The 24211-nt window shown below is 35.8% G+C and overlaps 1 long non-coding RNA gene across 1 annotated transcript; it reads right to left on the reverse strand.

Moving 5' to 3' along the window:
- Positions 1-4953: 4953 nt before the first annotated feature.
- On the reverse strand, positions 4954-22839 carry LOC125266113. Its single transcript, XR_007184440.1, has 3 exons — positions 22219-22839; positions 11041-11157; positions 4954-5365 (listed from the first exon to the last, which is right to left on the reverse strand). It is a non-coding gene; the product is annotated as an uncharacterized LOC125266113 (long non-coding RNA).
- Between the last annotated feature and the right edge of the window lie 1372 nt (positions 22840-24211).

Consider the following 24211-nt stretch of genomic DNA (forward strand, 5'->3'; position numbering starts at 1 on the left):
TTGGTGCTCACAGCTGCGAGTTAGAGTGCAAACGCGTATGTTAGTGAATGTCCGCTGAAGCGTCCCCCACTGTCCTTGAGACCTGGGAAAGCTTCAGTTCTGCTATTAACAAACAGTGGATCTGAAAGAGGCCGCTCTCGTGTTCACCTGTGAAATGCGCTCTGGGTAATTTACTGAATGAGTATTGAGCGGTTGAAGATATGGACACTGCAGTTGTTTTCTATTCATCAGTTCATCTCTCCGCAGTGCTCAGTCAAGTAGTGGATATTACACAGCCATGACTCCATGTGTTCATTCAGACAGTAGATATTAGGCTTTTGAATGACACTGTAGTTTGATTCTTTCTATGCATTGTTGAGAAGTCTCACTGCAGTTCTTTTCAGTCCAGATCCATTTCCGTGAAGAAAACTGTGATAAATCATTTTAGTTCCTCCTTATCATTTTATCATTTAGACTGTAAACTAACATTTTGTGTATTGATTTAATAATAATAAAAATACCAAATCACTGCACTATTTATTTCTAGTAGGCATAACTGTATCAGGAGTCCAATCACTGTCTGCACTCCCATTGGCTGGTGCCGTGTCACATGGCATCACTGCTCATTTGCATACACTTAAACGTGTATACTGTACGTGTACGTAAGTATGATGTCCCATACTTAGAATTTGTGCTCTGCCATCCAAGTGCAAAACAAAGTGCACAACAAAATTAGGAACCTTTAAAATAGCATAACAGGGACTCTTTTAACTCTACTCAACCATGTTGCATCGCTCACCTTAAATCACCAATTGAAAATGAATGGTTTTCGGTCACTTGCAAATCGGCTTTTAAGATGTACATATACCGCTCTCATTCAAGCGCAGTCTTGATCCAGATATGTTGTTGCCATTTCCATGTACTGATCTGTGAAAGAATATCCTGGCCTCATTGTGTTCCATTTTGAAACGATTGCGATTTCCCCGCCATGAGATAAAGACATTTGAATAATGATACAATATTATCACGCTCTGTGATGACATGCAGGCTGATGGCTATCAACAGCTGGCCACAGATATTTCCATAGAATTTGAAAGGTTCTCTGCAACAAATTCAAAATCTGCTTTGGGCACATTGTATTAGCATACAAATACAGGAAAAACCTTGCACGCCGGTATAAGGATAAAATATAATCTCAAAGAAATGTATTCCCTTGCTATACAAGTTTGATAGTGGTACGCTAACGTGGTTTTGATTGAATTTTTGACTTGCAGCATACGTCTACACAGGTAAACAACGGCCTCTATTCATTCAAAGAGAAATCAGTGAAGTTACATGGCTCAGGAAGTAAAGCACTGGAGCAATCAGCAAAGGTAATCGGAAAGTGCTCTGTGGCTGTATGGTTTTAAAACATTGCTATTAGTCTTCAGGTCAGACCCGTGCTGAAATACTGCAGAGTGAGTTTGAGCCCAGATGCAGTCTGAATGATTTACCTCCCGTTGCTTGTGTTTCACTAGAGGTTACAGCTACTCCGCAGAGCATGAACAAAGCTCAAGCGAAGTGAAGGGAACGAATGACAGAGATGGATAAGGAGGTCAAAAACAAGAGAGAGAGACTTTCCCCCCACACCTGGTCTCTCCATTTGTCCCTCAGGATGTGGAAAGATATGCATTCAAGCAGAGATATAACAAATAAACGATAAACAAATCCTGAAAAATGGCACAGGCTAAATCCAGCGTGTCTCGAAAGCTCAAGAGTTGAGGGCATATTAAGTGACAATTTACCCAGAAATTCAAGAAAAAGTTTGTGGGTGAAGTTGGAATAGTTTAATTGGGAATACAGCGGAGGAGCAATTGGATTTGACTGATAGCATGAACTAGCTGGAACAGTGTTCATTCTGTTCACATGTTCAATTCCAATCAAAGCCTCTATTTGTTCGGGCTAATGTTAGCCGCCCTCTTATGGCTTTGAGGGCTTTGTTGGTATTGTTGAGTTTTAAAAGAGAACACTCTCTCATGCAATCCGTGGCCTCATTGGCCTTCATCACTGCTAACTGTTCACAGTGGTTTCTGAAGAGTGTGGATTACCATATGTTTATTGTTAAAAATAAAGGATGAACATGTTGCAGTATGTTACAGAATTAATAGCAATTCTGTTTCTGCTTATTATTTTGGACTACCTTTATGGTTGTGCAACATCTAAGACAAGTTTCTATGCACTCACACTCACAGAAAGCACCTATCGGTCAGCATGCAAATGCTGAATTAAGTTCACTTTCACGTCTTACTGTGCTTCTACACACCTAAATACACACAACAATATGTCAAAATGCTGTGAGTATTCAGTAAACGCAGTCAGTTATGTCTTAAGAGAATGTAAACAGTTGGGAGAAAATCGGATGTGCATTGGTTCCATGCATTAGTTCTTAAAGTGACAGCAGCCTAATAAACCTGCTGCTGTCTGTGTCATTGATGATAATCAAACAACAAAAGAAAAAGGGAGAATGATAAACTGATCTTGACTGAGTAACTTTAATAATGATCATTTATATGTAAAGCATAGAGTAAAGAATATGTGATTTAATTCCTTTACATTTACTTTATTAAATGTCTGTAGTTGGCCCTTTCTGTAGTAGCATAGCATATTATAAACTGTATTTCATTTGTATTTTTAATTAATATATCTATTTGTCCTTTTGCTTGAACTTTTTTGATTACATTAATTCTGTCATGACAACTCTTGGAGTGTTTGGCATAGTAATGTGTATGACAATGTTGATATGTTTGGTCTTGGCAGAATATATCTGCTACGCTGCTGTTTCTGTTATTGCTGCTGCTGCTGTTAATTATTGCATTACGGGACTTGCCACTGCCAATACATACACGACACGCTGCTGTGAGCAAGTAAGACATGCTGCTGCTGTACAATATAGCATACATGAATTAACCCGTAGCAGATCTATACAGGTGGAGCTGGGGAAGGTGGAGAGTTTCTGAAAGCAAGCTACACTGCTAAGGCAAATGCTACTAATGTATTTGAAGATTGAGCATGCAAGCTCATTGGCTACTAATAAAGCAGGAACCAATCGTCTGTGTCCTATAGATAATCATGTGATTACAAGCAGGTTGAGTTAAAGGACCTATTAGCCTGCCCATTAGAGTTTCATGCCAGAACTTTGTATTTAGGCTAGTATTAGTTTTTTCTGTTGTAATGAAATTACTTTTTTTTTTAAAAACACATGGTGGCAGCTTCTAGTTTCAAATGAAGAGAATGTTTCTAACGTCTTTGAAGCAGTAGATAACATGGGTCAAAATTAGGAAACAACAAAAAATCCCTAGTGTTTTTCATATACTAATTATTACTATACCTTTTTACTATGGTAAGTATGGAAGTATACAGAAATTATATGCAGGTGTGGTTCGTATATATATAGGCAGGCAGGGTAAAGTGCTACCAAAATATTAATCAACTTGAAAACAGATCCATACAATAAACTTCCAATAATGTCATTTGTTAATCATAAATACATTCAAAATTAAACAGTTTTGAGTTGGCCCTGAGTTTATATCTAATACCTGAGTTTGGACCTTTAAACACAGTGCATGCCATTGTAAAGACTGTAGGTCTGTCCCCTCACTGCTGCAGTTTTAGCTCTTCAGGCTGTTCCCATTCACCAAGCTACCCTGACTACCACCCCCTGCCTTTAATTCATATTTATATCGATGGACAAGTCAAGTCCCGCCCTATAGCTTTTTACATTCAAAAAGCTGTTTCATTCAGAAATGTCACATTTTTAAGTTTGCTGAGCAGAACACTAATTATGAGATGACATGAAATCAAAATGGCAAGATGCAATATAGGTTTGCTTCTGTTACATTTAAAATGGATGTTGTTTTTATAAGTTAAGGTTTTTTTAAAGATATTGACAATGAAATACAGTATTGTTTAGTTGGACTCGATTAGTTAAAGACGCGTACTCGACTAAGGTGGAGTCGAACCCAACACTACTTTTTAATTCCAATACAGTTGCTGGAAGGATGGACAGATGATAGACATTTATTAATGATAGATATTTAATATGGTGAAATTAATAAATGTAAATTTGTGAATACTGCATTTCCCAGAGTTCATTTATTTTTGGTACATTCCACTTCCTGGCATTTCAATTCATCTTCCTGTGTGATGTGACCAATTCAATTATAAATCCAACACATTAATTGAAAATCAGCCAAATAATCTAACTGTGCACAACCCTGGTACGTTTTATGTTTTTTGTTGTTGTTGTTGTTGTTGATTTTTTTTAGTTTGACATCCCTGCATTCATTGTATATAAAAAACAGCAACATTCCCTATGTTGCCTAACATCTCCTTTTGTGTAAGAAAGAAAGTCATGTTTGGAACGACATGAGGGTGAGTAAATGATGAAGTTGCAGTGTAGTTGTCAGTTGTAGTACAAATTCTGGCGTTCTCAAAAAGTATAATGACTTAAATAAGGGAAATCAGAGTTTTTCTTGCCTGCAGACATTCAGTGATGCTTCAGGTTAAAGAGTTTGGCTGCTCTTGATAAGGAGCATGAACAGGGAGAGAGATAAATGATCCATCAGACAGAGGTCACATTGGCTACACTGTCAATCAATTGATCTTCTATACTAGCACCGCCCTTCCCCACCCCTCTCATACATAATTCATGATGTGGCAATGGATTTAAAACAAGACACTAATTATTTATACAAAGCAGACACTACAGCTTAACTCATCAGGATGAGATAAATTATACCGTTCCCTCACTAACATATGCTCTTACCCATAAACTTCTTATCTGTTGGCTAAAACTGCTTGTTCCTCACTCGTTCAACTTATTATAACATATGGCCCGAGCTATTCGTGGCAATTAGTGCTAAAACAACACACATGGGCATAAAAGTATTGTGTCTGTACAGCAACTTTTCAATTAACAATTGACTTTTTGTGCACTCTAGTGTGTATTTTATTTTCATGGTTTGTTAAACATTTGAACAAATGATTAAAATAGCAATATTATGTACCCTATTGCGTACAAATCAGCATTAACGTATGGAAAACATTTCTCAGGGGCATTAAGTGGTGTGGGAGAGAAAACTGGTCTCAGATCTGAAAAACCCCACTGGGACACACTATGGTGCAATTTCGAAACACTGGTCTCAGAACAGGGATTAAAGTGGCAAAGGCAGGACGTTCTCATTGCAAGGTGTGCGAGTGAAGGCTGAAGATCTCCTGTGGGGATTGTGTAATGAGAGAGGAGTCACAGGGGGCCGTACAGAGAAGAATCCCCCTGCTCATATTAGCAAGCTAACAGCCTGATTATTCACCACGTCTGCTGACTGATTGGGTCACCTCATCTCTCTACCTGGGAGCGAGACAGAGAGAAAGAGAAGGAAAAGGAAGGCAAACTCTCTTTTAATTTGTAATTGTGTCCATGGATTATAAAAAGGATAGCTGGTGTCCTGGTTGGTGAATAGTTGTGCTACATTCAACAGCTGAATCATGACCATAATTTCACTGCACAACACCATTTATTTATTATTTTGTTATTTTGGGGGTAAAATCCCTAAATTCACTTCAGGTTTTTGACCACTACACTGTAAAACTCAATAAGTTCAGAATACTCAAAAAAACTTTTGTGGAAACTTACTACCTCAAAACATTTAAGTAAACTAACTCGTTTTTTTAAGTTAGTAGAACTTAAAATTGTAAAATTTAAAAGTGAACAGAAAAAGTTGCGTGAATTCAAAATTTCATCGTAGTCAGCTGTACTTAATATGACTGAGTTGAGATGCAGCAGAATTTTGAAGATTAAGACTTTTTAAATATATCTGAGGCAAGTTCTTTCTTACACACCATGCCATTGAAATGTTTTCCATATATATTAATGCTGATTTGTATTTAATAGGGTACATAATATATATTTTAATTTTATATCATGTAATTTTCATATTTTTTTAATTATACAATATAGGATAGCCATTCAGTTAAGAGAAATCTTACATATTTATATGTTTGTTTGTTTGTTTTTTTTGTATTGTTTTTTATTTTTGTCCTTTTCTTGTGCACAGTCCATTTGACATAGACTACAAGGCCCAAACTCAGTTTTTGAGTTCATGGGGTACTGAATGAGAGGGGTGAACAACGCTCTTCAGCTGTGACTACAGTATATTCACAAAGTAATAAATATTGCTCAAATAATTAAGAGGTGTCTGAGACTATAGTGTTCAAACAGCAGTGTTCAAATTCTACTCCCATCACATCAGTCTGCTGCAGGTGCTTCTGAGATCATGGTTGTACATAAATATAAACCTTGAGAAGGAATCAAACACAGCTGTTTTAAAAAACCTGAGAGCTCTATAGTGTGGTTCATCTGGCCATCTGTACGTGATGTATAATAGCACTGATCCAGTCTGACTGCTGTCAGATTACGGGCCCAGCAGCCAATGTTTTTAACAGACAAGACAGTGCGGAATGAACAGGTTGTAGAACATGACATTTCTCTCACACTCTGATTATTGTGTGTGCGCATGAGTCTGTTTGTTTGTTGTGGGCTGCGAAGTCTGAGTGTTCATCAGAAATCCGCAACAACCCAGCGGAGGGTATAATTTACAATGATTACATTTGAATACTCTCTGACACACACTCCTTGACAATTCTCCTTTCTTTCGATCTGTTCTTAATTCTTCCACAATTGCTTTCTGTTTCACAGTTTTTTACTGAGCAGGTTGGGACATGCGTGTTGGCAGTCAGACAGATTGGTTACTACACTGGGGTTTGAGGGTTTGCTAGGTAAGTTAGCTGATAGTGTATATATAGTGTATATGTACATACCTTCATCTATTCCTACTCTCTCTCTCTCTCTCTCTCTCTCTCTCTCTCTCTCTCTCTCTCTCTCTCAAAAAAAGAAAAAAAAAAAGAAAAGCTGTCACATGGGCAGTACCCTTTTAAAAGATACACCATTGTACTACATTTACCCCTAAATGGTGCATATTAGTACCTTACATATTCATATTAGTACCTAAAGTTCCTAGAACTGAGTTCCTAGAACTGCCAAGCGCGAAAGCCCCTAATAGTATCTAAATGGTACATACTGTACCTTTTGAAAAGGTAATGCCCCAGTGACAGCTTCTGTGCCTTTTTTTTTTTTTTTTTTTTTTTTTTTTTTTTTTCAAACTTAAATTAAATAATGCAAACAAAATGAAAAACTAAAGTGAAACTGAAACAATTATTGTTAGTACTCTAATAATCGGACTCGGACTGATAGCGATCAGAAAATACTAAAATTGAAAAAATACTAAAATTGAAATAAAAAAGAAATATATAAAATATAATATAAAAAAAATATAAAATATATATTTAAAAAAAAAATAATTCAATTAACAAAATTACTAAACCTTAAGCTAAAATTAAAATAAAAAAAAACTCTTAATTCCAAATATTAATAAATACTATATAATAGTATATAAATAATAATAAAAAACACTAATTGCAACATGGCGTTCCTCCTGAAAAGACCCACAAAGCTTGGACCTCAAACATTACATGATCTAGCGTAACTAATGTAAAATTTTGCCTGTGTTTTTCTTGTGAAGTGAACAGCTTTTTATGGTCAGGTTTCCATTTTCAAGGCAGAAGGTCTTTATCAAACCAAACAAACAATGTACCCAAGCACAGAAAGCAGAAAGCAGTTTGTTTGTCTGTAACTCAGTCTTGAAACTCGCTTAACATTCAGCAGAGCAGAGACTGATGGATTTAATTATGATTCCGTCCATGTGAGTGTGTGAATGATTTCTCAACATTCCAGAATGCAAATAGCAGGAGAGAAGGGAATTGTGCATGATGGGAATCAGGCAGAGAAAAGAGAGAGTGTGGGGGTACTGGGGGTATTGCATGTCTGATTAGTTGGAAAGCGGTTTTCAAATTATAGTTTAACTGGCTTGTGGTAAAAGCGCATAACGGCAGCCAAAAAGTGACAAGAGCAGGACGCATGACTCACGATGTGGGTGAAATGTGACGATCGTTCTCCTTTTTAAATAATATTACAGGAATGCAACTGTCAGATTGCATGGCACTGTCTATGATACATGACCTTTTATTTGACCTTTTTCAACAAATGGTCGATGAAAGGAGGTGCTTAACTTTAGAAAATGTTGATTGTCAAATTAATTATATGAGTTGTTTTTCAGCTCAGTTCAGTAAATTCCCAAGAAAACATTTTTTCTTACAACAACTTGAAAAACAGGGTTGACAGATGCAGTCATCACAAACAAAATATACGTTATTTTTTTAGGCCTACTTGTATGTTCAATGTGCTGTAAAAAGGGTTGATTGAACTTATTGGTTTGTGCACCTAAAAATGTTTTTAGGTGTAATTGTTTATCTAACATTATACTACAGGAGTTAAATGCTTGATTCTGATTGCTAAAGCTAAAGCAGTTCCAAGCAGGTCTTGAATGCATTACAGTTCCATATCATTTCGCCAAATGATTTCAGTTATTTGAAAGGTCCTTACAGCCTACAACTTGTCTGGCTATCACCAGATCAAGCTCAATCAAATCGCTAGCAGATCAGGCTGGGTTTACCCAGTCTAGCCTACAACAGTAAATAAACCAAAACCCACAAATACACTTACCAATTAAATAAACATAACAAACAATAGGATAAAAATTACAGACTATTTATGTTTTTCCAACTAAATTATCTGACAGCTAAATTCCAACTAAATTATCTATAACAGTCTCTTTCATATAAACACACAGACATACAGTACAGGCACACACACGTAAACATTCACAGTAAACTTGTCAGCACTGCCCTATGACTTTATCAATATAATAAAATGACAATTATATACAATTATATAATTTTCTATATAAGTAGACTACTCTCATCTCTCCGGTTGCAGGTTACAGGTGAGTAAGATTTACTCAACTTATTTGATTTTATAAAGATTACTGTTTATGTTTATCTATATTTGAGCAATTCTACAGAATTGGTTTAAATGTCCCGTTTTTCGTGGTTTTTTGAAGCTTTGATTGTGTTTATAGTGTGTAATATAACATGTGTTCATGTTTCGCGTGTAAAAAAGCACAGTATTTTTCACATAATTTACTTATCTGTATACCGCTGTTTCCACTGTCATAAAAACGGGCTGATGACTTCCTTGTTCTATGAAGTCCCTCCTTCAGAAATACGTAACGAGTTCTGATTGTGCCAGCGGTTCCTGTGTTGTGATTCGACAGCAGTTTAGCGCATCTTGCCCGGAAAGGTCACGCCTCTTACCATAACGTGGAGATGCATGCGCTCAGTGTTATTGTAAACATGTCTTTAATTTTACCCTATCAATTTGAGCCGTAATCAGACCCAGTGATTGGACTGCGGGATGAAAATAACAGCGTTTCGACGACATGGCGACAAACACACTCTACAAACGCAACTCTTGTGTATTCCTGTGGGCGGAGGTTAGTCAAAAAACTGTTTTAGTGACGTCATTAAAGAAGGAAGTAGAGGGATGTAGTCCAAACTGGCCGTTCGATGTAGGCGACTTCTGTAAAATAAAATATCTCGCTTGGCATTGAACTTTGAGCTTTAAAATTTTACAGATTTTATTTATACTCTAACAACAACATTACACACTAACTAAAGTTTGAAGCATGGGATCACGAAGAACGGGACCTTTAAAGTCAAAGTTGGAAACATCTTGAAAAAATGTCTTTTTCAGCAAATTTTCTCTGTATGCAAATTATATTATATCCAAGGTACACATTTGGTTAATTCTCATATTGTATTATCAAAAAGTTTTGGAATATATTTCCTCTCCCCGAATTTGACACTACCGAAACACAACAATAAATAATTTAATAAGAAGGGTTACATTGACCTATTAAGATTTTGTTTACATCTACCTTGTAAATATATTTTTTGCTATTTTTTTTTTTTTTAAACTTCACAGGTAAATCAATAACAATTACAATTTTTACACTTTTCAAGTGTAATTTATGAGATTTGTTGTATTTTGAATCCAATCTTTCTTTGTAAAAGGCATAAAGTTTATCGTACTGATTTCAAAGTCAAGGATTAATTTGTTTGAATATACACTGAAACAAACACTATCTTATTTGATAATTCAATATATTTTATTTTTGACAAAACATCCAATGTTTTTGTCGAGACTTTCGTTAGTGACATTAAAGGGTTAGTTCACCCAAAAATGAAAATTCTGTCATTTATTACTTACCCTCATGCCATTCCACACCCGTCACTCCTTGTCACTTTATAATATTAATACTGAACCACTGTACTCACATGAACCGATTTAAATATATTTTTAGTACCTTTATGGATCTTGAGAGAGGAAGTGTCCATTGCTCCCTATGGAGGCCTCACGGAGCTATCGGATTTCAACTAAAATATCTTAATTTGTGTTCTGAAGATTAACGAAGGTCTTACGGGTGTGGAACAGCATGAGGGTAAGTAATAAATGACAGAATTTTCATTTTTGGGTGAACTAACCCTTTAATGTGTTAGCTACCACATCACATTACAGAATATTAATTCGCATACTAAAACACTACTAAAACTTATTAAAATACTAATGATTTGCATAACTTTTCTAAAAAAAAAAAAATTGTTTATTTCACCCAGATAAATGATTGTGTTCTCTTTTGTCACTACCAATAATAACATGTTTCGGTAGTGACAATTTTAGATACTTTTTAACCTAGCTCAAAGATGCTAATCAGCACATGGTTAGCTAGCACAGTTCTGAACAGCTGTATACAGAAAAAAAAACCTACATTTTATCAAATAACACTCAAAAAACGATGATGTCACAACCAAAATTTCATCACATGTTTCGGTAGTGACAATTATTGATACTCTTGAGCCTCAAAGATGATAATCAGTATATGGCTACCTAGCACAGTTCTGAACAGTTGTACACACATATTAACTAAATTTTATAGAATAAAACCCAAAAAAAGTTTGCTTAAAGGGATAGCTCACCCAAAAATGAAAATTTGATGTTTATCTGCTTACCCCCAGGGCATCCAAGATGTAGGTGACTTTGTTTCTTCAGTAGAACACAAATTATGATTTCTAACTCCAACCGTTATGGTCTGTCAGCCATATAATGCATGTCAATGGGAACTCCATCTATAAGAGTAAAAAAAAAACATGCACAGGCAAATCCAAATTAAACCCTGCGGCTCATGACGACACATTGATGTCCTAAGACACGAAACGATTGGTTTCTGCGAGAAACCGAACAGTATTTATATCATTTTTTTACCTCTAATACACCACTATTTCCAACTGCGTTCAGCACTCGTTTAGTGAGGTCTGATTGCGCTGACAACGGCAGTGATGTCTCGCGCTTATACTTCAATGAGTGCTAGACATTACTTCTGTTGTCAGATCGCGATCAGGGAGAGAAGGGGTGCTTCTCAATATCCCTCCTTGTTTCCTCGCTCCTCCGTCCTCCATCCTATGACCCAGAAAACGATTGAGTTCAGCCATATTGAAGGATATCTCAATTCTCTAATTGCACCGTGAGGAGGCGAGGATCGAGGAATGAGGAGGCTTCCTGAGGAGTCATGAGCGAGGATACACAGGTGTATCCTTTGCGGAAGTCTTTCTCGCCGAGAAACCTGACGCAGGCATAAATTCTCCTCCCCCTTCATATCTGTCACAATAACTTAAATGTATGCTTTACTTTTACAGTTTAAATAAACTTTATACCTCATATATTTCAACGGGGCATCTTGCTTTATTAATATTTATTATAATTTTTTTTTTAAAACAAACTACAACATATGGTTAGATCCCTCGAGCGCAGCTGATGACGCTTTGAAGTGATGCTAAAGGCATTTCACTTGATTCAATTCCTACGTCCTCGCATCTTTTCCTTGCGTCCTTCCCTCGAATCCTGAAGGGGTGGAGCTAAGACGTGAGGAAAGGATGCAAGGAAAGGAAACGAAGATGCACAAATAAGAATTGAGAAGCACCCAAGGACAAAGGAATATTTCCTGATCAAAAATGTGGGGGTGTGGTTAAAATCAGTCTCAGCCAATGGACTACAACATACACTGTTTCGGTAGTGACATGAAAATGCAGGACACGTTTTTTTTTTGTTTTTTTTACATAAAGTTTCATTATTTAAAAATAAAATATAAAATAAATATATTTTTTAACTTTGCTTTAAAAAAAAAAAAAATCAAAAATATATTTTTAAAAACAACAATGGAAAAAATTGCAAAAAGTATTTCAATATCCCATTCACATGTTGAAATTTAGGGGTTAGGGCTCAGGACAGCCATCTGCCAATTTAAAGTTTGAATACTTAAATGCTTTTTAAATGTGGTTTTTGGTTGTGGGACAGTAGTTTGCACCAATTTTGTAGAATGGTGCATATATATATATATATATATATATATATATATATATATATATATACAGTCAAACCAAAATTTATTCAGACACCTTGAACATTTCATTCATTAATACAGTTTATTTACTATAGTTTAAAAAAATGGTAATAAAATATGACAAGATCTCAGAGTTAAACTGTGTCAGAAAATAATTAATTATGTCACATAACACTTACGCAAAACATGGTCAAGTCAAAGTGTCTGAATAATTTTTGGTTCCAAATTTTTATCAATTTTACTGGTAGTCCACTGTATGAAGATTATTGTATTATATATTCATGTCAAAACACCCTAGTCATTTTTTCTTCCTTTGCTTAAAGACTCCAGATGGAGGTAAAGTGTTTGTTGTGTCTGACAGTGCAGTTTGTGCTCTAAAGTCTATCATGTGGGTTGGATATTTAAATAATAAAAAAATCCAAGTTTGATTGATTTGCCTCGAGAAACTTATTTGTGTTTGTATGTGATCAATCTGGCTCTTCTAACAGCCAGATGACTGTGTTTTTGATTAATTGTCCAACAATTATTTGATTGACTGCTCCTTGTTTTGTCTTCTGGCAATGTCACCATGTCAATATTCTCAAAATACAAGTGCTGGTCTTGTCCTGGAGAATCTGCAGAAAGGAAACCAAACAGGTGCTCGGCAAAACCTTCAGTACTCACAGACTTCCCCGCTGTTGTGTATTTATATAAGAGTGACTCGAGAACTGCATCCGCCCACCTACCCCCTGTCTGTCTCTCGGATCCAAGATCTTATCAGATGAAACTGAAGTGTTGGACCAGTGCCCACACAGACATACACACACCTTTAAGTCCAGATAAGAGATATAGACATTTCAGATTAGTGCTGACAGTGTTCAACACTCCGAAGCATGTCAAGTGTTTCTACCCAACAGGAAATGTCTGTGAGTGTGCTCCTGACAAAAAGCCTGTATAGGAGGGTACAATTGGCTACAGGCCCTTTGGATTGAATTTCTACCCGTTTTCCTAAATAATAGTTTGTCGCTTCAAATAGATCCATGAGGCATTGTGTGCAATGACAAAAGCTTAATTTAACATGTAATAATGTTAAAGTTTGCAGAATTAGAATCCCTAAAATTATAAGGGGAATACATTTTTAGCCAAGCATGTGCCGTTTTTATATGATTTTTAATCCAAACTATAGCTGCATGCTTAAATCATTGCTTTTCACACAAATGTTGTTGCCTCCTAATGAGTTTGGGAACAGAAATTGGCTCTTTAAAGGGACTTTTAGCATACTTTATGCTTTTTAATAATAATACAAAAATAACTTCTAAGCTTTTATATCTTATTGTCTAAGTGTGAAAGCAATATGATATGTTGCCTTGTCCTAAACACTACAAATGGCATTTTATTTTAAAAAGTTACGTTGGTTTTAGTTATGAAGTCGGCATGAAATTAAAATTCACCCTATTTTCTAAATGCATATTATTGATATTATTGCGAACAATTCATTCCTGTATGTTTCATTTTGTAATTTTTTTTGACCTTGTAATTATTAATCAAAATGTCATAATTTTCCAGTGAAACTACAGACTTCTCTCTGGTGACATGCAGGACTTTTCAATCATTTAGTCCGTCCCTTTCGTACAATCAACAATATACTTGCATTCAGATCTGGCACCATCCAATCACTGAGTCCTCGCCCCAAATTTTTTCTTTTTCAATGATCCGTTTCACTCAGATGTTACGATGCAAAAGAAAAGATCTGTCGCTATACTTCCATGCATGGCAACTTAAGAGTTTGGCTCTCTATGACCGTCTGAAGTTCTGGAGGTCTCAGAGGGCAAATCATGTTCTATTAGAAAGCCACAACATGAACAGAACAGCTGGAAAACAACAGTTAATTCCATCTTAGTCAAAGCAACAGTTACATGCTGGTCCTTCAGAAACCTGTTATGGGTATTAATTACAATCAGCAAGTAAAAGTACCAAATTGTTGCAGTGACAATGAAAGTCACAATGAAAGAAATTAATTGTGGAGAGCATTATGGATATAAGCGAGATTGGCATCAGATCAGTATAGTGTTGATTAAAGAGGAATGTTTGCTGTTCCTCTTTTGTGAATGATTTAGACAGGTACCAATTGGTTTGGTCACACCTTGATGCCTAAATTTGACAGCAATCCTCGTATCATAGGTAGATATGTCAGAATTTTCCAAGGCTAGCAATTATCATAACAGTGGTGTGATTAAAGTTATTAAATGTGTGAAGTCATTAAATGTGACTATAAATTTAACTTTTCTCTTTTTCTCTTGACTCTTTCATTCTTACAAAGCAAAAAAAGTAATTATAGGGGGGAAAAAAATAATCGCCTATATAAAACAAATTATTGTCAGAAGTAACATCAAAGTCATTTTACCACAGGTTAGACACTTAACTGATGTTAAAACACTGTAAAATATGACCTTGAGTGATTTGTTTTTATAAAACAGATACATTTTAAAATACGATTGATAACAAAGTCCCTTTCAAGGAAAGTCTGCTCACTCACACACTCTCAAAGTCCTATCTATTTGAATGGAGGATTCCTGAAATCTCAAAAACTGCTTGCCAAACTCACAATTAAATAACATATTTCAAATCTGATGTTGTTTCTTATGCTCAAATAGTGTTTAAAAAGCTTCCTAACAGAGACCAGATTTTGAGGGAGGACCTGATTTGTCACCACACCAGAGATTCTAATGGCAGATGCAGTGACGAAGTTACTTTACCAAGGCTCTTGGCTCTTTTTTTTAGAAGATGGGAGGTATTCCCCCTGCGCATTGCAGATTCTCCCATTCATAAGTAATAGGAAAGCACTATCTTTGTTATATCAGAATAAATAACTTTTTCATCAATGAATTCAGTAACCTAACTAATCAATGCAGTTGTCTGGTGCCTTAATATAAAATTCAAGTGATGTGATGATTTGCTGGTGTGCATGTGTATTGCTAGCCTTATTTTGCAGATGAATAAACATTGAATGTGTGAAGTATTAATGTTTGCAGTCTTCATTCTAGGAAGTTGCAGTTCTTGTCAGTAAGTCAAGGAGGACAGCAGGGCCAGAGGCCACAGTGTCATTGTGTGTGCCAGTCTGAGGGACGGCGTTAATATATTTTACTCTAAGCCTTTTCAACACCAGGATTTATATTGTATTAAAGCCAGTCCTGACACTGAGGTTGCTTCTCTCCAAGCTTCAACCTTGAGAGCAATGGCAGTGTCCCTCTCCCACAGCTCTCTCAAGGGACGGAAAAAAAGAGGACGTAATAAGAGAAGTGAGAGGTGTAGATGGACTGCCATCATGTGGCCCTGCTGCCCACTGCTTCTGCAGAGAGAGGAGAAACTGACCCAGAGACGGCTCACCTTACACTGGTCTACTGTGTGTGTGTGTGTGTGTGTATGTATGTATGTATGTATCTATCTATCTATCTCTATCTCTCTATCTCTCTCTCTCTATTATATATATATATATATATATATATATATATATATATATATATATATATATATATATATATATATATATATATATATATATATATATATATATAATATTATATTTTCATCTAATATTTATATTTTATGTTATTTCAGCTGTCAATTACCATAAACAATTTTTAAATGTTTTAGTTAATAGCAACACTGATATATAGCCCATTCTTAGGCCTATATTTACATTCTTTTTATGCATTTTATTAAAATATTTTTTCACTGAATAATAGTGTGGTGTTGATTCAGTAACCACTCTGACAAGTTAATTTGGTGAAGAATTCATCAGACTAATTCAAAATAAATGTTGATTGTTGGTGAATGGGTCTACAGTTGCACTGTATGTTCTGTTTCACTAAAAATAAATGATTTCAAAGAGTCATATTATATGTTTATGAATTGGACTATGCTGATTGTGTGGTATGTTTTGATTCAAAAGAATTGGTTCATAGGAGTCATGTTGTGTGCAGCTCGAGAGGACAGGAAATTACTGTTATTTCTGAGTACAAGGCCTTTTTTGTCTCAACACATTCAGTACTAACTGCTAACTCTGTAGATTCAGCCATTGTTGGGGAAAGTTACTTTTAAAAGTAATGCATTACAATATTGCGTTACTCCATAAAAAAGTAACTAACTGCATTACTTAGTTATGTAATGCGTTACATTACTTTTGCGTTACCTTTTCTCTCCTAGGCTGGGCTTGCTTTTTTGTTTTTTAATAACAACAAAAAGGTTATATTTTTGGCAAATGTTAATGCCCTTTCACACCAAAAGTGAAAGGAATAAAGGTGCGTTCACGCGGCCTTGTAATTCCTGTAGTTACGAGATTCTAGCTTGTAAAAAAGCGTTCACGTCCTCGTAGAGATCGTAGTTACAGCTTGTAAGCTGGGAGTTTTCTGAAAGCTCCCAGATGTACCATGTGGCCACTATTCGGTTGTTAAGTCTGACGTCACGCGGCAGCGCTTCCGGGTCCTAACGCTCCATCTCATACCACAAGAAAACAACAAATGGTGCTAATATACACGATGTGGTGTAATACTACAAAAAAATTATAATCATAACCTTTATCTCCATACCAAAATTCCAGATGGCCAGACAATGATTCATCTTTTATAAATCGTTAAAATATTAATATCTGTGACGCTGTAAGCACGGAGACTTGTGTAGACTGTAAGTATTTAAAATGTTTAACTTTTTAAAATGATTGATGTTTAAAATGAATAAATAGCGCTCATAAACGGCCGTCGATGGCATTCTCAAGTGAAACGAGTCGAGGCTTGAACCCGGAAACAGCGTTCCTTACGTCACGACTTAACAAGCGGATACCACCTGACCGCTGTAGATTAATTTAGGCGTTGATAGTGGTACCATGGAAACGCATAATTCCTAGTCCAAGGACCAAAAGGACGTGAACACCTCTGAATATAACGTCACGTGTTGTCATTTCAAGATACCTGTAAATACAAGGTGACGTGAACGCAGCATAACTGTGCGTTCACACCGCGGCGGCGAGAGCGTCAAAGTGACAGGAAGTCATTCATTTTCAATGAGAGCCGGAGGCGAGCTCCAGTGAGAGCGTCGAGGAGAGTTGAAATCAAGTCAACTTTATGGTAATGAGCTATGACGCGGTTCGGCGGCAACCAATCGGAATGTAGAGGTCCTCGCTTGAGAGGATTCCGATTGGTTGCCACAACATGTCATTTACTTTGACCCTCCCGTCGGTGGCGGTTTGAACGAACAGTACAGTGTTGTTGGCAGGGCGGCCAAGGCGAATGTAAGCCTCAAAGAAATGCATATTTATGCCTGTACAGTAGAGGGCGCAGCTCAAACAAACCTTTCAGCTGTGCTGCCATACTGGATTAAAGAAGAATAGGATACAGCAGAAGGAAGTTCAACACTCTTATTTCACTCTTGTTTATTAGTACGGTTGAATTAGATCATTGAAGGTCAGCAGCAAAGATATTGGTTAATAAAGTGAGATTAAATGCATAAAGTATATTTGTATAATTTAATATAATTAATTATTAGCCTACAGGTTTGTGTAAAATTCTGAGATTGAATTTCACTGATTTTATTCATTTTGAGGAATACCAAATGTTTTCGTGCATGCGAGATGATTTGCATTTTTTTTCTCTCAACACGGGGACAGGAGAGCTGTCAGTCAATAAATTTGAAAAAGTAACTTGCTTTACTTATTTGAAAAAGTAACTTAGATATTTTGTTGTAATTTGAAAAAGTAATGTGTTACTTTACCAGTGACTTGGAAAAGTAATCTGATTACATAACTCAAGTTACTTGTAATGCTTACCCCCTAACACTGGATTCAGCAGGGAACTTCATCCCAAGGTAAAGTATGAACCCAGTATCTAGGATTACATGAATCCATTCTAAACTTCAAAGCTACTGCTTCCATTATTCGTTAGGTTCATTGTTTAAAAAAATACTGTTCGGTTTTCTATTTTTCACTTGAAGATAAACTAGTTTTGCATTTGCATTCTAAATGATGAAGACTGAGAGTGGAATTCATAACTTCAAAACTCATTTTCCTGTGAGTGTTCAAACAGATTTAAGTGAAACCCTGTCCAGCTTCACTACAGTGCGCAGCTGTCATATCCATCAAAGCTGTCGACAGGTTGAGATGGTAAGAGACTCGGCCCTCGACAGCCTCTCTGTGGTGAGATCTCCCGTGAGGTTTCCTCTCTGACAGATGGACCACTCATTGACCTCCACTGTCTGTTTCTGCTAAAGGCAGCATGGCCTAAATGTCACCTGTCCATTCATAATTCATACAAACTCAAATAAACAAACATTTTAGCTCATTTTTGATAGGCTTTTATCACAAAGGAAGTATTAGTCTTTCAAAGTTTTGAAAAATTTGATCACAGCAATAGCAAACCACAATGATCCAATCGATTCCCAATGGACAAAATCAAAATCCTGCCCTACATTTTTTATTGTTCAAGAAGAAAAGACTATCACAACTTCCATTTCATGCCAACTTTAAATATTGCCACCTTGTGTTCAACAGACAGTCACAAAGCCATGCAGAGTGACATCTTGAGGTGTCAGGTTTGACGTGCAAATGAAAATAAGATTTGGTGGAAGATTTTCTGATAAATATTGTTTTGTTCCTTCCACAAAGCTATTGTATAACTCCAAAAGAATTGGAAAGTACATTCTTACAAAGAAAAAGTTGTATATACAGTAGAACCCTAAAGGGTTCTGTCAGGTACTTCATATATAGAACATTTTTGTGTGTGTGTGTGTGTGTGTGTGTGTGTGTGTTAATTTTGTTTTTACGGAAGAGGATTAGGGCCAAGCAATAATAAAAAAATAAAACCATCTCGAGATTAAAGTTGTTAAATTTCGAGAAAAAAGTCGAAATAAAATGTTGAGAATAAACTCGTTAAATTACGAGAAAAAACTCGTTAAATTTCGAGAAAAAGGTTGAGATAAAATGTTGAGAATAAACTCATTAAATTATGAGAAAAAAACTTGTTAAATTACGAGAACAAATTCATTAAATTATGAGAAAAATGTCTTTAAATTTCGAGAAAAAAAGTCGAGATAAAATGTTGAGAATAAACTCATTAAATTATGAGAAAAAAGTCTTTAAATTTCGAGAAAAAAGTCGAGATAAAATGTTGAGAATAAACTCGTTAAATTATGAGAAAAAAGTAGTTAAATTACGAGAACAAATTCGTTAAATTACGAATTTGTTCTCATAATTTAATGACTTTTTTCTCGTAATTTAATGACTTTATTCTCAACATTTTATCTCGACTTTTTTCTTGATATTTAACGAGTTTTTTCTCGTAATTTAATGAGTTTATTCTCAACATTTTACTTCGACTTTTTTCTCGAAATTTAACAACTTTAATCTCGAGATGGTTTTATTTTTTTATTATTGCTTGGCCCTAATCCTCTTCCGTATGTTTTAGTTCATTTTTATTTTTAATGAAATTAAAAAACAGCTGAAAAAAAGAAATAACCTGTTGAACATGAAAGAACTCTGCAATCATTTAAGACATTTCTCCTCATATAGAAACTTTCTGGCATAAAGGGTTCTTTAAAATTTAGTCAAGTATGCTAGGGCTCTATATAGAACCCCACTGAACCTTGGTGCATAAACGAGTCACACTACTTTTATGGTACTTTTTTTAAGAGGTCAACAGCTACAGTCCCCCAGAAAAACAGCTTGGAAATTCTGCTAAAAATCTTTTGTGTTCCGCACATGAAAGTCAAGAATGACCTGTGGGTGAGTAAATCATTTTTTTTGTGAGCTTTTTCTTTAAATGTACTCAGAAATGAACAATAAGCATCTAATACATGTTCCATTACCTGTCAGCCTCATTTTCCCTCTTCACACACAGAGTCAGCCAGAGTAGGGAGCTATTAGTCTTCGCACTGGTCTGAGAGGTGAAAGTTTGAGAGTGAGTAAATCATGAAATGTGCTGTGTGTGAGGTTTCAGGCTGTGCGGTTTTTGAGGGGACTGCCTTTAAATTGTGTTTAGCTCAGAGTCAGACCTTGTGAGATGTAGGCAGCACATGTGTCACTTCCACTCATCCTCCTGTCTCTCTCTCCTCTCCTGTCTCCCTCAATCTAAAGGAATAGTATATTCTCACTCTACTTCAGGCTTTCAGAGCCGGATTGCTTTGTTTTTAGATTTCATATTACCGATGACTTGTTATCTGATGCAATGACAGGCAGCCTTTTTAAGTGTGCCTTGCATTTTTGGTGCTAAGACTGCATTTATTTGATCAAAAATACAGTAAAAACAGTAATATTGTGAAATATTTTTTTTATTCATTTTTTTTATTAGTTTTATTAATACCTTTGTCTTCAAGTAGCATTACTTAGTATTATTATCAATATTGAAAGCAGTGTTGCTTGATATTTTGTGGAAACTCTGATAGATTTATTTTATTAGGGTTCTTTGATAAATAGAAAGTTTAAATAGTATTTACTTTAAATGCAAATCTTTTGTAACATTATAAATGTCTTTACTGTCACATTTTTTTTTTATCAATTTAATGCATCCTTGCTAAATAAAAGTATTAATTAATTTAATCTTTTGAATTGTAGTATATGTATTTGTCAGTTTGCGAGCTACTTTAGTAAATATTAAAAAATGGCATTTTCTAACATTTATATAATGTTCAACAAATCAACAGGATTGGAGACATTACAAATGTGTTTCTTTCAGAAAAACGGCATTGCTCTGATCTACAGCACTGAAAAAGCATTTCAGCCCCAGACAGCTGACACTTAAAGCCCTTAGGCAAGGCCTCTGGACTGATATGGTGAGCAGAGAAATGTGAATTAGAAATTAAGGCTTTTGAACACTAAACACAGACATGTCTGATTTATATAAGAGGTATATTGTCCATGCTAGAGGTCTCATTATGAATTACTATGTGTGTGTGTAATGTGGATCTCAGGTGTTTATCCTCTAGTGTTAAAACGCAGCTGTTCCTGCTTTTAAGAAACGTTTCCATCAGTCACACAATGCTAAGCCATCCATTAAATGCTAAGCCATCCAGTAGGGTCATACCTCTTGGCCACTTGAAAAGAAAGTTGTTTACTCTTGATGAGTGTTACATTTATGTTTATGCACATTCTGAGAATTGAAAGCTTTTGCATTAATGTGAATATTCTGTATGCACATGCTGTGGATACTGTGGCATTTATGAAGGTCACAACTTGTGTGGGTTTGATATACAAAAAAAAGCAAACAAACTTTGAGACATGCCAGTTAACACAAGTTAATGATTATCATTCTAGTTCAAGGGAAGCAAGATTCAGTAGGATTGTGGTGTATACCCTTACAAAGATGCAATAGTATTCCATTAGTCAGAATAGATACCTTCATAATAATTTAAAAGAATATAATAAAAAGGACACAAAGTTCAAAAGTTCGGGGTCAGTATGACTATGTAACTTTTAGCGCTCTAGCGGTTAAAAAACAAAACTGAATGCATTTTGGAATTGGAAGAACATTGTTTTGGTTGTGCGTCGATTCTGTGTGACCGTGAGGATCAATATGGTTGTCCTACTGCTCATAATATATATAACCAGTTTAGATGGAAAGGATCTCAAGCTGACTAGCCAAAGACGTCACTGTAGCTAAACCAATTAGCTACAGTAGACACGGTACTTGCTCGAAAATAAATTCTAGCACTACTTCAGCAACCATAATGAAATATGTTCCTTCACATTAGACAACATAATGCTTTACAATGAACTCCGTTAGAGAGCTACATACAATTTATCTGCCCAATAAAATACCTTACTTACCTGTTGAGTATTAAAAACGCCATCTCCGCGTCGTTTAACATTTCAAATCCTTCAGTTATCGTCATCTCTGAAAAGCCAAGTCAGTTTCGATTCTCGTTTTATTATGAGCTTTGTCATGTTCTCTTTTTGCAAGCAGACTCTGCTCTGTTTAGCGTTTTTTTTTTTTTTTAAAAAGAAAAAAGGGTGATGGAGGTTCGAGATTCTGTGTCAACCGTTCTCGATCGTTGTGACAATTAACCTATGCCACTTTTCTCTATTTACGGATAGAGAATACGAACCGACGTCACGCCTCGTTGCATGCCGGGGCGGCGCCGCCATTTTGACAGGATCGCCCTCTATTACTCGTATTGAAATTAATACGGATTCTTGCTTACCTTTTGTTTTGTTTCTGCCATTAAGTGGAACGTTAACATTTTTAATGGTATCGTTTGCAGGGAATAGAAGCTATTTTATCGCGTCGCATGATCATTTTATTTATTTTTTTTTTTTTTTCACTGAAGTTTTGTAGAATTTCGTTTACAATGTTGATCTGTTTACCGTGTCGCACGCTGGACGCTCACCACTGCTTCAGCCATCGTATGAATATCCAAATAAATCGTGATCAACACACTGAGAAAAGTCGATTCATTTATTTGTTGGAAACGTTTAAATGGTGCTTAAACGAGCATACTGTAGGCCTACAACTGTTGTCATTGTAATCCCCCTTTTCCACGATCACAGATCACAGAATCAGAGATTATGGGTCAAATTCAGCGGACAGACGGACACGAACACAATGTATTTTTATATTTATTTTAACAAATGACAACCACACTAAGCAGTTTCATACCTTTATAAAACCGCTATGAAGAAAATGTATAAAATGCTTGCATTTTAAGTGATACTGAAAGTTTATATTTTGGTCTCATCCGTTTTTCTGCATGTGCTTTATTTGTAAATAGAATTTGGTCTCTTTAATATCAGTCTAAGTGCATTAAGCCTTTTCTTGAGAGGACATGAGAGGAAACCGTTTAAGATATAAACGTGTTGCGTTCATATTTTGGGCTCATTTGCGTATCTCCACGCAGTATGCTTTAATAAATATGTACAGAATTGTTTGTTTGTCACATGAAGCGTTTTTCTTGTTATGCATTTGAATGTCCCCGTCAAGTTCTGCTAATTCACGAGCGCTGTGAGAGTCAGACTCGCAAAGGTAATGTTAATTATTAAACCAAACGAAATCAAAACGTTCAAAAACACTTGAAAATGTCATTCTTTTATTGAGTGATAAGCAGTGGGTTTAATCAGTGCCATTAATAATAGATTTGCCATCCGGCGTCTTCTCGTCATCTCCTGCTACCCTTGGTGTTTTTACACGTAGAAAAGGCGAAAAAACGTTTTTCACTGTCTTGTTTTCTCTCAGAAGGATGATCTGAGTTACTATCACAATTATCGATGCAGCATTAATGACATACAATGGTGACATTTTTCACAATCATGACAGAAAACAAATTACTGCACTAAACTCAATAACGGAAAGGCTGCGCGATCCTGTCAAGATGGCGAATAATCAAAGAAGTTACCCAGAACTCAATGCGGCGTGACGTCAGATTCGTATTCTCTATCTGCTTGTTAAGTCATGACGTAAGGAACGCCGTTTCCGGGTCCAAGCCTCGACTCATTTCACTTGAGAATGCCATCGACGGCCGTTTATGAGCGCTATTTATTCATATTAAACATCAATCATTTTAAAAAGTTAAACATTTTAAATACTTACAGTCAACACAACAGTCTCCGTGCTCACAGCATCACAGACATTAATATTTTAACGATTTATAAAAGATGAATCATTGTCTGGCCATCTGGGATTTTGGTATGGAGATAAAGGTTATAATTATATATTTTTTGTACTATTACACCACATCGTGTGTGTATATTAGCACCATTTGTTGTTTTCTTGTGGTATGAGATAGAGCTTTTGGACCCGGAAGCGCTGCCGCGTGACGTCAGCCTA

This window comes from Megalobrama amblycephala, linkage group LG4 (genome assembly GCF_018812025.1).
Source record: "Megalobrama amblycephala isolate DHTTF-2021 linkage group LG4, ASM1881202v1, whole genome shotgun sequence".
In the NCBI taxonomy this organism is placed as follows: Eukaryota; Metazoa; Chordata; class Actinopteri; order Cypriniformes; family Xenocyprididae; genus Megalobrama; species Megalobrama amblycephala.